This window comes from Amblyomma mixtum, chromosome 2, assembly GCF_055824585.1.
Source record: "Amblyomma mixtum isolate Tamu chromosome 2, ASM5582458v1, whole genome shotgun sequence".
Lineage (NCBI taxonomy): Eukaryota > Metazoa > Arthropoda > Arachnida > Ixodida > Ixodidae > Amblyomma > Amblyomma mixtum.
The window spans coordinates 298,666,862-298,683,348 of NC_143013.1; the positions used below are offsets into that span (position 1 = coordinate 298,666,862).

A 16,487-nucleotide genomic window follows, 5' to 3' on the forward strand; every position below is an offset into this window, starting at 1 on the left:
CAATCCCCAGGCAGGGCAAAGAACATTAATAGTAGAGACGCCTGGGAGACCTTGCTCCGGAGCTCGGACCCTGAGCTCCAGCTCACCGCCGTCCGACTGGCTGAAGAGGCCGCCGGGATACAAGAGATCCCGGCCAGCATCTGACGCGACTACCCCATGCGGCCGGATCTCTCCTGATCCTCCTCCCTCAACTGAGGGTATGGGACAGGGGAGGTCTGGGTGAGGTAGTCTCATTCTGTTGGACAATAAATGTTTTTCACTCACTCACTCACTCGAGAGATAGAACCTGGTCCCAAGCTTCTTTACGGTTGCCTTTTTCTGGCTATCGGTCATTAAACCTGCTCACGTAAAATTCTCAGAACCAGGAAGCCGACCATCTTTCCGCCACTGCTGCGGCCCAAGACGGCTCCATACGTTTCCGTTGAGTGTTTTCAGCGTTGCTATAACGGCTGCTAGTCGCCAGGCTCAGCCATTAGAACATTCTCGACGCAGCGTCTGGCAACTCTGCACCCGCCTTTCGCGTCTTGTATGTAAAAAAAAAAAAAGTATGCCCATGTAAGTGCTGCCTCCTTCACTCTCTCCTTCCTTCTCCTGGCATGCTCCTCCCCCGAGGTTTAAGAAGCACCTAACGAACTTCAACGGATCGGAGCGGCGACAAAACGGCCGCCTTTCTTGCGCCCGCAGTTTGGGGGCATGCAGAAAAAACATGCCAAAGGTCGAGGAGTAAAAAAAAATGAAAGGAGGGGGCAAGGTTGGCTGGAGGGAAGCAGCTTGGGAGCCAGAGCGCGGAGTCGATAGAGGGCCTGCTGCAGGCTTATGGAGAGGTCACGTTACACGACGTAAGGAACAAGGAGAAGTTTGTTTAATTAGTGGCTTTGATCAAGCAAAGGAAATGGCGCAGTAACTGTCGCACCTCAACCGCGCCGTGAGGGAAGGGAGGGAGGGGGACTGAAAGAAGAAAGAGAGGGAGAGGTGTCGTACTGGAGGGCTGGGGAATAATTTCGACTACGTGAAGATCTTTAACGTGTACTGACATCGCACAGTACAAAAGCTTTAGAAAAGCTGGAAGACATGAGAGACAATTTTCAGCTCAGCACGGGACAAAGACGGTGTGGTATTGGACTGCCCCATAGGTTTTCGTGAGATGCATGAAACAGTCAGCGCATATAAGGGTATGCACCCAGTGTTACGTAACCTATATATCTGTTTAGTTTTGTTCACACAGCGTCAAGGTGATGACCATTGTGTAGGAAATAGTATGCCTTCCTCTTATTTTAATTTGGCGGTGCATAATAATGGTTCTTTGCAATTGTCCGTGCTGCAGCTGATATTGGGTTATGCACGAGTGAGAGAGAGAGCTAGAGGAGAGAGAGAGTGTGTACGTGCGTGCGCGTGCGTGTGTGTGCGCGTGTGTGCGTGCGTGCGTGTGTGTGTGCGTGCGTGCATGTGTGCGTGCGTGCGTGTCTGCATGTGTGCGTGCGTGCGCTATTTCTAATGTGAGAAGACTAAAAATCTTGCTCAGGATGCCGGTGTTTGTTCATCTTTACTTTACCTTCATACATTTTTTCTCTCCTCTCGGTTGGTACTGGTTCAAAAGAGCACGTCTGCTTAGACTCGATGCATTGGTTATTGTCCTCCTTCGGAACTCCCGCTTTAAGAAACAATAAAATAAGTAAATAACTGTCCCTGCCACCTTCACGGAATTCCCACGAATGCGTGGAGGCGCAGCGACTCACCCACGGTGACACAGAGACTTTCATGGGAAGTGCAAGGGAAAACTTCCCTTTCCAGTGGCTTCACTGACACGCTTCAGGACTCGGTCTCTTAATAAAAAAAAAAAATACGCGTCGCTTCCTAGGTAGAGAACAAAGCGAGCTCGCATTTTTTTTTTCTGCTCAGCTTGCCCAAGTCTCCTTATCAGGTCAGATAAACATCTAACGCTGATGATTTTTGTTTTTACGCTTGCTTTCTACACACCCTTTGAGTCACGAAAGCGCCAATAGGAAAACGGGACAATATTTGGTTGCGTCTGTCCCGACGCTTTTCTCCTTCCGAGATTCCTTCTCCCCTCTCTTTTGCGTGCAGCCTTCCCTGATCCCAACTATAGCTATTTTTTTCTCCCACTGCTCCCTCTTCTTTGGGAACGGAAGGGTTGGGCCTGAAGCCCCTGTACCCAGCGCCTCCCTTCATTTTTTATAGTGTCAAGGATTTTTTTCTGTTCTAACCCCTTCTCTCTCTCTCTCTCTCTCTCTCTCTCTCTCTGCACGTTTAGCCCTTCCCACCGCGTCACTAGTCTGCCCTTGTGCTTGCTGGGCTGTGTTCTCAGGCGTCCTGCCACCCCTCAGAATTTTTTTAACCTTCCTTATCCCCCTTTTACCCCTCCTTTTACATTTGTGTGTTTTGCGTGTGCACCAGGCCGCTCTTCGAAAAAAAAAAACGAAATTTTTGAGGGGAGCTGAACTCTGCTTCTACGTGTAATTGCTTTCTAGGTCTTCTTTCGGTTATATATAGATCAGTCTCTTTTTTCCAAACTCATTCACCCTTTTCGCCTCCAAATGTACCAGGGTTTCTTTTTTTTTTTTTTTCTAAAGCTAGGCTAGCCGGCTATTATTTTTTATGCAATGAAGAGGCTTCCCGTTCTTTGTGACGGCATACGAACACAAGGCGCTGTGTGAGTGTCGGATAGGAGATGGGAGTGGTCGATGGGGAGGGTCTGTTATAAAAAATCTCAGACGAAATAAAAGCGTGGAAGCAATGAGAGGGTTAGTGTGTGGGACAAAAAGGGACCATCTACGTTGCATGAGAATGACCCCATAGCCAACACAGTCATTGTTTAGGATTTGTGAATTTGTAGGTTGCGTATATTTAGTTTGTTTTGCCCTAGCAGACGGCTGCGTGGTTGTTCACATCAGTAGCGTTTATAAGTTAGAGTGGTTAGTGCTTACTTATCCTTACTTTTTCTTGTTTGTATTTGTTTACCACGCGTCGTTAATGCGGGTGCGTGAACCGGAAGGAGTATTATTTTTATTGAGCTCTTGTGTGCGTATTATCTGAAAGAAAGACTTTGTTACTCACTTCGTGACAAGGAATCAGTGAAAGCGCCATTGAAGTAGGATAAAAAAAAAAAAACGTCAGATATTGCTTTCTTTCACCATGGCGTGAGACAGGGCATACCAGCTCCTTTGACAACTATCAGAACTAAAGCCGTGTTTTCTAGTATTTCTCATGGGGTTATGTTTTCTGGTTCAAGAAAAAAAAATAAATTCATTTTAAAAGGGCTACCGTAGTTGCTCAATCCTTACAAATATGTATATTGAATTTCTGACATCATTATCATATAATCATAGTGAGTCATCAGAAATTAATCACAAGAGCCACATATGTTGCTTTTTTCATCATAAATTCTTAAAGAGTTCTTGCATTAACTGTCTGTAACAGACTGAAATCTTAAATTCTTGATGAACTTTCACATTAACTTTTTGCGACCGGACTGACATAAATTCATGCCGTGTTTTTGCATGGACTTCACTGATCATCAGAGCAGTATCTTTTTCAAGAACCACCTCAGATATATTTTCAATTTCTCGCACAGCAATGATGCACGTCTGCTAGCAGAAATTTTCAATTAAATCTTCTCATTTGCACATGCCGGAGGTTGCATATATGAGGCTAAAATTATGTTAGAAAACTCTGCTTATTAACAGTTCCCCACTAACACTTGTTAGGTGGCATCTTATTGGGAGTATGTAAGCATGAGCCCGCGCTATGAAGAAGCACATATCAGATGAGTGTACCGGCATGGCAAGTACTTCCAAAGATTGTCATTGCCCGATTCTCGATGTTGTTACTTGCTTCTGCCAGAGGGTTGATGGAAGCTGTTTGCAGCTATGATTGGCGGATACTGGTCCTGGGCTGTTGCACGTGTGAGCGAAAGTAGCATATAAACCAGTGTAATGGTTGTTTACATTACTTGCAAGACGGCCCCACCGCAGCGGTTTCTGTATGATGTTGAAGAGCCGTTAGAAAAAATTGCATTCACCCTATTACTTTTTTTTTTTAGGAAACATTAGTTTAAATTAGGGTAATCGTAAACCATTCAGAGTGCATTATGAATTCAAAATGTATCCAAAAGAAATTAATGAGAATATCAAGAGGAAAAACACGTCACGTCTTATTAAAAACATCGGTGGCCAATATTAAACAGCAATGCATCAGAAACTCAACTCAGAAGGTCATCCGAAATACGTAATGAGTGTGATCTCTGAAATCATTGACTTTTTATCACAAATTCAGGATCTGGCGATCTGAGCACAAGCTTCATTACCTGCCAGATTTGCATACTTGAGTTGTCCGTCAGTTAACGACAAGGTTATGATACAAAGACTTTTTTAATGCTCGTACATCGCTGTCTAACCCCGGGCCCTCGAGCTAGCCACCAAACTCATCCCAAAGCAAGGTCTTCGATCACTTAGCGTCAGTCTCAAGTTCTGTTTTTCTTTTCTTTTTTTGAAATCATAGTTTTCCTCGGCCTCCTTATTCGGCGTTCCCAATTAATAGAAAAGCACCACTGACGTTCAGTTGATTAATCTGTTGGTGAAGAGGTTTATGGTTTATGGGGTTTAAGGTCCCAAAACGACTCAGGCTATGAGGCACGACGTGAAAACTGCATAGAGGTCTGAGTTGGGGGAGCAGCAAACGGATACGTAGTTTGCGCAAAAACTTGTTATTATTATTATGCTTATGCTGACAAGCATCAGCTGCTCCTTAAATCCCTCGCTCAAAGACTGTACCGGAGAACAAAAATGCTTCGTTTCTCTCCCCTTCCCTCGTCTCTCCCGTCATAGCGGTTTTGCCCAGTTCACTTCTTTCTTTCCCTCCTTCTTTTAACATTCCGCGCTTCCGTCTCACCCTTTTCATTACCTTCCCTCCCTCGCCGCCTTCCTTATCCGGGCTGCGCACACGCGAGGTGGCGGTTACGTAAAACAGCCGCGACGGGCGGACGGATCGGGCGCGCCCGTCGCGGTTGGAAATCCTGGGGTCAAAGCACTTTTTTCTTTGCGGCGGCCGGGTGCACCTTTTGTGCCCTTTCCCTCCTTTTTGGTGCGCGGGCGACGCCGCGAGCAGATGTGCTCTTTACCCTTTTCGCGACCTTTGCTCTGCTCTCTGTGTGTGTTCGGCGTCTGTGATCGGAGAGTGAAAATAAGAAAGACAGTGAAAAAAGAAAAAAAAAAAGGCTGGCGAAAGAGGACGGTGAGAATGAACAGACTGGTGGCAGTCGTGACTGCTTGTTCCACCGGAAAGCGGTAGTTTGGTGATATGAAACAGCAGCTCACGAGCTTTCCGTTAAGGTGAATCAAAGATGGACATTCGTCTATCTCGGCGCGAGATTTTGAATATCGTGTGTATAGCCGCGTTTAGATGTATGCGATAAAAGTCGACTGCAGTTCACGTTTTGAGAAAAAGTGCAAAAATGTCGAGGAGGAGAGTAGAGGATGAGTCGCGGCTTTCCTTCTCTAAATCTGCTCTTTCCCTCGAAAACTTGACTGTAGTTGACTACTTTCGCATTCATGTAACCAAGGCTTATGACTCGGGGCATGTGTAAAGCTGCGCGGCGCTGCTTAAGTATAACCTGGTATGATCTAATTGCTCTTCGAAAGATTTCCCGTTTGCTTTTATAAATCCGTTGTAGCTTTGAATTGGTGGTATAATAACGACGAGCGACGATGATTAACGTATGATAACGACGAAGTTGAAGCTGGGACTAAAACATCTCGATTGCGGAGATTGTTGCGACAGGACTGCAACTGAATATTCTGGCGCGATTCGCGACCCGTTTGTAAAAACTCACTTAGGCTTGAAAGCTGACGCGCTTTGACGTTCTGGCGTAAATAAGCACGTTGATGGAATTTTCCCCGCATTTACTACTGCGTTCAAAGCCTTAATATGTTGACTCTGTCTTCGGAAGTTAAGAAAAAATAACAGGCCCATGAAAATATGGGCCAAACTAGGCAAGGGTCTGGGCCTAACTAGGGCCAGTGCCTAAACAGGACCAGGGCCTAACCAGGGCCAGGGCCTAACCAGGGCCAGGGCCTAACCCGAGCCAGGAATAAACCAGGGAAAAGCAGTAACAGCACTCGTAGCAACTCTTAGCAAAGGCACAGCATGAGGATTGGTTTCTCAGGAGAAAATTAGCAGCCAGGTGATTCTTAGCCGGCTAGGTGATTCTTGGATATTAACGGAAGTACTTCTATGCAGCTGACATATAGTACCCTCATATTGGCACACTCGAGGAGCTGATAAGTTTTTCTAACTTTTTGTTTTACTTGTTAGGGATTTCAATAGTCGTCTTCCTTTATAGGACTTTTTGGTTTAACCGAAAAAAAAAGACGATAAAAGTACGCCGAATTCAGTTTTAGAAATTCGGTTTTAAACGAAAAAGGTCAGTATTATTGGCTTTCAAGGCATAGCTAGCTAGCTGCTGAATGTGAGTTACACTCAGTCAAAGTTGAAAACTGACTAAGCAGGGAAGCGAGAGACGTGATCCGACTCAGCCTAGTTGTACGATTTGAGGTATCGTTCCGCTAGCTTGCACACCTCTGCAGACCGGGAAGCACCAGCTCCTCGCCACCTGTTAGCTAAGCACTGTTTGTCCGCTATCTTCACCCGCTAGGTTAAGTATAGTTAGCAACTGCATGTAGGACACTCACACGAAACTGTGCATGGGCGTCACGAAAAAATATGTTCTGGCTACCGGAACGACTGAGCGGCAGTCGCTGCCATCAACACGCAGACCATGTGATGCCCCGCCCTCTGGCTCAACTGCGCGCGAAAATCCAACGGTAGTATTTCAGCTTAGTTCTTAGAAGTTAACTTCCATTTACGTTTTTGTCTGCCGGCAATTACATGTAACTTCCGTTTCTTTAAAGGTGGTAGCGGTTCCTTCTCGAAGTGCTACCATTAGCGCTTAATTACTGATAAATAAACTAAATAAATAAATAGAGTAAATAAATAGACTGGATGGGATTTTTTTCCACACAGAATTTCCGTAGTTAAAAACCGAAAAGAGTCAGTGATTCATTCGTCGGAAATAGCATTCAACGAAAAAAAAAAATGAGACTTGCCATCTAAAATCAACCTCGAAAAAGTCTGCCGAATTCTCAAAAATAAAAAACCGAAAAGTGCAACTCCTTGTTTATAGGTCACCTCGTTTATTAAGTTCAGTTCACTGCGGAGCTCGAAATTTCAGCGTTTCGTGGTGGCGTCGATCGTAATACCTCTCAGGCGACGTTGGCTTACACAGTGCAAAGCGATGCCGTGAGTAGACGCACTAAAGGATAGCAACTGCACAGAATTGACGTGGCTTTACTCCTGCCTAATTCCTGTCTCTGCCCTCCTTTTATTCACTCCCCCAGAGAGATGATTCCTGACGGCGGCTGGGGCATCTTGCTGCAATACACCCGCCACTAGAAATGCACGATCACCGAGACCCGACCTGTGATGTTCCGAAGACGGGCAAAGGTGAGTTCAGCTTCTGTCGAATGCCAAAAATAGATGTACATCATAAACACAAATACGGAGTCCCTTTCAAAAAAGGGAATGCGCCAGAAGACAGCTTACTCCCTTTTTACTCCTTCCTGTTTAGTGTACGAGTGAGAGGAAAAGATAAAGGGAACACATTATCTGCATTCAGCCAATGATTACTCCATAAGCTTTAATGGAAAGCACGCTATGTATTTGTTCTAAATAGTTTCCTTCTGGAGACTGATAATGCCACGAGGCATAACAACTTAGTTTGGTTTGGTTTATTGGGATTTAACGTCCCAAAGCAACTCAGGCTATGAGAGACGCCGTAGTGAAGGGCTCCGGAAATTTCGACCACCTGGGGTTCTTTAATGTGCACTGACATCGCACAGAACATCGCACAGAACATCTCACAGAACATCGCACAGAACATCGCACAGCCCGTGTGCTGTGCGATGTCAGTGCACGTTAAAGAACCCCAGGTGGTCGAAATTTCCGGAGCCCTTCACTACGGCGTCCCTCGTAGCCTGAGTCGCTTTGGGACGTTAAACCCCTTAAGTATAGAGGTAGCAGCAGAATACATTATTAATGCGAAAAGCATTATATAGCTCACATGTGTCCGCAGATCTTGTCCGCAAAACGTGTCCACACGACGACATCACTGCAGATGAATGAATGTGTAAAAGTTTAATGATAATGAGTTGATTTGGTTTTATGGGTTTTAACGTTCCAAAGCGACTCAGCCTATGAGAGACGCCGTAGTGAAGGGCTCCGGAAATTTCGGCCACCTGGGGTTAACGTGCACTGACATCGCACAGTACACGGGCCTCTTGAATTCCGCCTCCATCGAAATTCAACCGACTCGGCCGGGATCGAAACCGCATCTTTCGGGTCAGCAGCCGAGCACCATAACCTCTGAGCCACCGCGGCGGCTAATGATAACGAGTTTTAAATTAATGGTGTTTATGCCATGGTGAAGAATGATGTCACACCGTCAATTAGTAAAATAATTAAGAAATTAATCAATGGAATTAAGAAAAATTAGTTATTAAACTTAAAAACGGAATGATTAAACGATGACGTCATCATTAATTAGCGTGATTAATATGGCAAATTATTGGGCCACGTCACAAGATCCCTAAAAAATAAAGTCACGTGTCAAGGTGATGACGTCGCCAATCGCGCTGAATCACAATCGCTGCGAGCTATGCGATGAATAGACGGATAAGAAACGCACGGCGCAGAGCACGAAATCCAAGCGGTGTCGTCACTGGTTGACCTCAATATGGCGGCAGTAGTCCGGAGTACATTCACCAGAATTTCGAGCAACCGTTCGTCGCACAGCCCTCTGGGTGGGTTATAGCATTTCTCTTTGCATATAGCTTACAAGTTTTAGTCAAGTTGGAGGCTAGCTTGCGACAGGCGTTCGGACCGATGACATACGCATCTTCAATTGCATGCTTTCTGAGGCTACATTTTCTATTAAGGTGCGGTTTAGGTGCCCACCAAGGTGTCCATATGTGAAGTTGGAGGCTAACTTGCGACAGGCGTTCGGACCGATGACATACGCACCTTCAATTGCATGCTTTCTGAGACTACATTTTCCCTTAAGGTGCGGTTTAGGTGCCCACCAAGGTGTCCATATGTGAAGTTGGAGGCTAACTTGCGACAGGCGTTCGGACCGATGACATACCTTCAGTCTCATGCATGAAGGCGCGGTTGAGGTGTCCACCGAGATGAGATCTCAGCGTCCTTTCCTTTCCTCAAAAAACATGCTTTCGCATTCCTCCACATAAGTTTTCCCTCAGAATTTTTTTCTTGCAAATTGAGGAGGTATCTCTTACAGCCAGCGTCTTCGCTTCGGCGGACGCGGTTGTTGTTACGCGTGTCTGTTCTTTCACTCTTGCCTCTCGTATCTCTCAACTCTCCTCTATCTGCACGTGGCAGCGGTTGTGGCTTAGCTGGAGCCAGTCGCAGGCCCGTGCAATTTCCTTTTCATCCTTCTTCCAGTCCCAACAACAGAAATTCAGGGGGCACTTTCACTGCCGAAAGTGCGTAGAGGCGAAAGCGTTTTCCGCACCACTTTGACTGCCTTTGTGACACTGGTGACGTCACACATAATTAATGACTAATTATTAACCAATGACAAATTACTAATTATTGCTAATTACTGATTAATGACAAATACTAATTAGTTGCGAATTAACGACGCTTAAGCTTCGCCTTTAGGAGTGGAACGCGACAGCGTGTTAGCGCTGCCAGGGAGTCCACGGAACGCCACCACTCGTTCGGCGCGATGCCTTGCCCTTTGAACGCAACGCTTTTGAGTAAAGGAAATGGTCAGAAATTCTGTTTTCTCGGTGGACACGTGAACCGCATCGTACAGGAAGGAAGGAAGTCGAATTGAAAGAAGAAAGCGGGGCCGTAATGAAGAAAATGAAAATTGTATTTGAGGAAAGGAAATTAAGCAGTAACTGTCTCACATATCTCGGTGGACACCCGTCATCCGTTTGTAGAGGAAGGGAGGAAGTGGGAGTGAAAGAAGGAAGAGGGACCGTAATGAAGAAAATGAAAATTGTATTTGAGGAAAGGAAATTATGCAGTAAGTGTCTCACATATCTCGGTGGACACCCGTCAAAAGCGTGATACCTTTGCTGAGAAGCTTCTGTCGGCAACCTTCTGTCGACAACGATGAGGCATTAAAGGCTTTCGCCTTAAAACAACAACTGACGGTATTCTTTGGAGGCGAAACGCAAGAGGCGCCCGTGTGCTGTGCGATGTCAGTGCACGTTAAGGATCCCAGGTGGTCGAAATTATTCCGGAGACCTCCACTACGGCACCTCTTTCTTCTCTCCTACTACCTTCCTCCCTTCCCTACGGCGCGGTTCAGGTGTCCGCCGATATATGTGAGACAGATACTGCGCCATTTCCTTTCTTCAAAAACCAATTTACCAATTTTTTAGTATTCTTTCATATTGGAGGTACCCGGACACGCGCTCACGCACTTCTATGGATACATATTCTGTGCAAGTGACGACACAACACAGCAATGCGTCCAGCTCGTCGACACGTCTTCGTATGCGCGGTGCACTAACATTTTGCATCGGTTTGGCCTACCTCAAATAATTTTATGTTTGTGCATTAGCCACAGAAGAGTTCGTGAAAGCGGGGGTAACACTCGCTAGCAAAACTAGTGTCACTAAAAAACTGTTAAGTCATGTTGCTAGTTTCACTGGGTTATCAAGAAAACGAAAACTACAACCCTTATTTATAACTTTAAGGTAGAGGCATGACAAAAGCGGAGGCTTAGGGTATCTGTTGTTTCAGCCAGCGTCTTAGCTTCGGCGGACGCGTTTGTTGCGACGCGCGTCTTTCATTATTTCCTCTTAACTTTTAACTCTCCTCTACCTATGGTGGCTCGCTCGAGCCAGTCGGCAGGCCCGTGCACTTTCCTTTTCATCCTTCTCTCAGTCGCAACAACAACATGACAAAAGGTTTGGTTGGTTTGGTTTATGGGGTTTAACGTCCCAAAGCGACTGAGGCTATGAGAGACGCCGTAGTGAAGGGCTCCGGAAATTTCGACCACCTGGGGTTCTTTAACGTGCACTGACATCGCACAGTACACGGGCCTCTAGAATTTCTCCTCCAAAGAAATTCCGGCCGCCGCGGCCGGGATCGAACCCGCGTCTTTCGGGTCAGCAGCCGAGCACCATAGCCACTGAGCCACCGCGAAAAAGGGCGAGTAGCTGGTTATCTTGCCTCAGTGTTGTAAGCACAGTGCAGGGTTAACTGGAGATGTATGGGAGAGGCCTTTGTCCTGCAGCGGACGTAGTCAGGCTCCTGCTTATGATGATGATGATGAGTGTTTAAAATAGAATAGAACTCTACTCGAACGCGTACACTCCAGGAAGGAGGATAAAATGTACTGCGTAGTCAAAATTGCTTTACAAGCATGCTTAACAAGTATATGCTTAATACCGGCTCAAACGCAGGGTACAAAAGGAAGAAGGGGTATGTTACTTGTGGCTCTGACTCTGTCCTACTCGCTTACTGGAGGCCTTTTCATGCGCCTAAGCCTCGCAAACACTATCTGTTGTCTGTGCTCCCTGTTAATTTGAGAGAGGCACGGACATGAACTTTACCACGCAAATGAAAATACGTCGAAAAGGATTAAGTACCGCGCGGTATCCCCGAGAGACCTCTCGCTTGCCCGCGCATGACACTTACCTATCCTTTTCGCTGCAGCAATGAAGCTCATGGCTTTGAGATAAGAATGGTACACTCTAAACACAAATCCACTTATATGGGAGTAAAACGGGAGGAAGCTGTGCACACTCCCTTTTGTAAAAGGAAGTGCGCTATAGAGCACAGCTTACTCCTTTTTTACTCCTTTATGTTGAGAGTGTATTTCCTGATCCAACGTCATGCAGAGTAGCCGTCGCGCGCTGTCCGCTGCAATGGTGCGTTTGCAGGGGCGTAGATTAACTGCCAGAAAAAGAAGTCCACATAGCCTACAGTGTCTCATCATGCTGCGAAGGTGTTGTGAACAGCCTTCCTGTCACCGCAAAATTTCTCCGTCGTGTCTCTCCACGCATCATCTACTCCGCAATTCGTTGCACTCAGAGACGGACATGGAACCCTTTCGTGTCGTGTGCACTAGGGCAGAGACTCCTACCGAGTCCAAGTTCAATGGCAAGACGCGGGTGGCAGACACGAGTAATAAAAGAAAAAAATATAAGGAACATGCGGCCTCTTCTGTTCTGTATGCAAAGGTGCGCACTTTTGCCCGCGCTTTCACTTCGCCGGCGGCGGCAAGAGTTCCCGACTCGGCCGTCGGCCATTGTCGTCATTGTCGTCAAACACGCGGCGTCTTTCCGCCGCCACCGCGTCGGCCGCATCCTCCGGCATTGTGCTGAGCGCACGCAACAACATTCGGGGAGTACGTTTACCTGCAGGTAAACACGCCACCCCGTCAACACCACCACCACACCCTTTCTCGAGGAATAGATTTCTTTTCGAGAAGGGCCGCTGATGCGGCGTAAGTGCACGAACCTCAGAATAACCGAGGGACGGACGCGTTTTCGCAACTCGAAGCGATTTCGGCCTTTCTACGGGGTGCGCGGCTCGTATACATGTTTCGCCGTTGCGAGTGCTTCCTTCGCCGGCAGTTCTGAGAGGATACTCGCCTAAGAACGAACGAAGATGAAAGGAAGAGAGAAAAAGATAGAAAAACAAACGAAAGAATGGAAGGACATGCACCCCATCTGCTCTTTCTTCCACCTTGAGCCTCGCCGTCGCCGTTTTGGGTGGGCAGACGCGCATACCCAGCGACGACGATTTCGTCTAATGGCCGGTGGTTATATTGGAGAATGCACAGTGAAAAGCGAACAGCTTCGACGCGTTTTCTGTCTTTCCGCGCGCTCGCACGCAGTGTGCGACCAGCTACACAGGCGGCCTCTAGCTCCTCGTATCTTTGTTTCGTTGTCTCCGCATCGCATTTTCCGGAGCTATTTTCCAAATGCAGGTTGGTCACGCGACCAAAGCCAACTGCTATACCTCTCTTGTGTGTGTTGTTGCGGCCGCATATGCTTGCATCATTTTTGTCGCGGCTTCCTTTATTTGCCCCCCACCTCTGCTTTTTTTTTTTTTTTTTCATGTAGAGGTCACGCCCATCTTCCACTTTTGGGATGCGCCCATTCTCAGCCGCGCGCCTGCTTAGGCAAGCGCACATCCAGTTACGCGACGAACCCGATGCGTTCGCCGCACGGAAGTGTTGCCTCCAGAAGCTCGCGACGCAAATGATCTGCGGCTGGGAGGAGAATGTGCCGCGTCTCTTGGCACTTGGTGTGCGTGCGCTGGCGTCTATAGTATTGCCTGTTCAGGTAAAACTGCGTGATTACGAAACGAGAGGGAGATTTCTAATGGCATGTTCTCCGCAGGAGTGCCGGACGGCGGGTTCCGCACGGATGCCCTTTTGCGTGGTGCGACAAATCGAGCTTTGCTGGTTTGTGCAGGCCCGGTATTTTTTTGTGCTTTTCAGGGAGGCTTCGCATGCTCCTGCTGAGGAAACGATGAACGATTAAGACTGCTTTTTTTGTTTGTTTATGTGTACACGAGTATCGGCAGGTGAACGCTTTAGCCTTTTACTTATACATAACGAATGAGCTCACTGCGGTCACAGACTCTATTCCTCCCTTGACCTCTCTCAATAAGCTTAAATCACGTTCGAGAAAGAGTCATTGCGTACGAAACGATATCCTATTCGCAGGAGTTCAGCCCGTCAATAATCTGGCTAAAGCGGCTCAACGGGGAAGAATACTGGGCCCGCTTGCTAACACATGGACAGAATCCAGAGAAGTCGGAGCTACAGTAATCGAGTACCTCTGAGGCGTGCCTTTTCAGAACTTATAGTGGCACGGTGAAGTATTCTATAGGTACGAAGCACTTTTATGAGAAATGAAATCTGGTTGAATTTCAGCGCTTGTAAGGCCACACGGCCTGTTACAGAAAGCTATATATACTTTTAGTACGAAAGCGCTCATCTGAAAAATGTACTTCGCTGACAAGCCAAATTTTATTGCAATGTAACCAACGGCATGTGGTGCGGTTTCGGTGCGCTGAGATTTACAGCACTTCCTTCCAATCGCACAATCACAGTTTGCGTGCTCTGAATGGTCAAGTTTGCATCTCGTAGCAGCAAATACGAGGCTGCACCATCAAAGTAAATATGACACATAACAACGCTTACCCATGTACGTTAATTTATCTGCCCTCTCTATCGTTCGGGCTTGTATAGAAGGGCTTTTACGCTACGGGAAAATAAAGTGATTTGAAGACATTTGGTATGACACTTTCTCCTCCGCTCAGGAACATTCTCTTGAAACGCATGGAACCATGTCTAATGCCTTGTGGACAAACTGTTCATCAAGCTTCTGGCATTTAATCAAGTGCAAGGGAGTGTTCTTTCGGAACTTTCTGTATTACGAGGTTACAAGACCCTCACGAACTGTTCGTTCACTAACCGCTACCTCAAGCCGTATATAGTTTCTCGTGAAAAGAGCATCTTCCTCCACCCCTGTAAGGCACGCCCGGCCGCTTTGCGCTTACCATGCACTTTAGCTCTGAAAGTAGGCAAGTAAGATGATAGGTGATATTTACGGTTAACGATCCAAAGCGACTCATGTGCTCTAGTAGAAGTCTCCGGATTCATTTAGGCCACCTGGGGTTCTTAAACGTGCGCTGACATCGCAATGCATGCGGGCGTTTTTTTTTTTTTTTTGTATTTAGCCTCCATCCAAATCCCACTGCCGTGTTCGGGATTCGATCCCGCGACCTTGGGATCAGCAGCCAAACGCCAAAGTCATTGAACCACACTCTAAACAGAAATGAGTAAAAAGGAGCTATCTGTCCTCTAGCGAACTCCCCTTTATAAAATGAAGTGTGCGTGAGGACAACTTACTCCCGTTCTACTCCCATATAGGCGTATTTGTGTTGAGTGCACCATGACGGCGGTTGGAGGTAAGACTATTTCTAGCCTAAAATCACTGCCCATTCTTTATTTCTTACCTGATTTCCTTGCAGGAATAAGGGAAATACGGTGGGAATTCAGAAAGAAAGACGACACTGGTCCAGACGAGCAAGGTTACCGTTCTAATTTTTCATCGGTGCTCCCGTCTTTCGAAGCTCTACGAACACCGCCCATCCGCGCTCGCTCTCTCTCTCTTTACCATTTATTTACTACGCGCTTGGCGCAATTATTCTGCCGAAGCGTACGAATAATGCCGAGGAGAAACCGGCACGTGGAAGAAACCTTGGCGGAAGGTGCGCGAATTAAAGGATCGCCTCCGGCCGCCCCGAGAGCTGGCTCGCTCGCTATGCAAAACGCCGTAGCTTTTCTTCTACTCCCTGTCCTTTTTTTGTTTGTTAGTAATTGTTCTTTCTTCCCTCAAGCAGCGATGCTCCCCTGCTTAGCGAAGGGCGGGAGATCGAGCTAATGCAACAACGCCTGCGCGTCTTCTCTTGCTCGCCTCTGCACCCTCGGCGCTCCCTTCTTGCGAACAACCTTTTGTTGCGAGTTCTGACGAGCGGTTTATTCATCTGCTCCAGCTTTCTTTCTGTTTCCTTCATCATTTCTCTGCGTGTGTGCGTGTGTACGGTGGCTGTTCGTCCAACGCTGTTATTCCCCAGTCCACTCTTTCTCTTTTAGCCATGAACCGAATAATAATTGCGCTCCGCGGCCGAGACGCGCGCAAAAAAAAAAATAAAGAAAGAAAGGAGGCCCAGGGTCCGCTGACGGTTCTTTTATGGAAATGAAGCCAAGTGGCGCGGCGCAGTCTGCCGTTTCTGCGGCTCGCACATGCATGCAACAACAGCAACTGCTCCTACGAGGCGACCGGGCCGAACCATAGAGCAGTCAACCGCGATTAGGTATACGAAATTCCTGCGTTTCCTTGGCCGTTTGTTTTGTTTTCCTCGGCCCAGCCGACGGCGGCTGTGCCTGCTTCGCTCCCCTCGATGCATGTGTTGCGCGCGCTGGCACCTCCTCGAAGAGCGAACGACGGATAACGAGTCCTCCGTTCGTGTACACTCGTCGCGTCGTACGCTACCCCGTTCTCTCGCTCGCGCGCGCCGCATCCATTTTGCGTTCGCGGTCTCTTCTTTCTCCCGCCAGATGGTGGCGCGCGCGCTGTGTGTTTGTGCGTATACGCGGCGCTGGTCGAATCATCGTCAGGTGTGTCGTTCCTCTTCCCCATGCGGTGTTGCCGATTATTTTGCGGTAATGGTGTCCGCTCGCTTCTTTGCTGGTCCCCCTTTGGAGGCGATTAGCAAATGCGGAACATCAAGAAAGGGTGCCCCTGTCCAGGGTTAACTCGCCTACAGAGGCGGCTTTCGTTGTCGTTTTTTTTGGTCGCCCTGGGCACTTCAGGGGTGTGAGTATGAGGGCCGTTTTGTTGCATCCTGTTGTG

General features: G+C 47.4%; 1 protein-coding gene across 6 annotated transcripts in view; it reads left to right on the plus strand.

The window, feature by feature from the left end:
• The window catches only part of LOC149364638 (uncharacterized), a 510,000-nt gene that overhangs the window by 191,223 nt on the left and 302,290 nt on the right, over positions 1 to 16,487 (plus strand). For all 6 annotated transcript variants that reach the window (XM_089574597.1, XM_089574596.1, XM_089574598.1 and 3 more), the window contains one exon: positions 7,413 to 7,518. The gene's annotated coding sequence lies outside the window, so the exon portion shown is untranslated. The remainder of the gene's footprint in view (positions 1 to 7,412; positions 7,519 to 16,487) is intronic.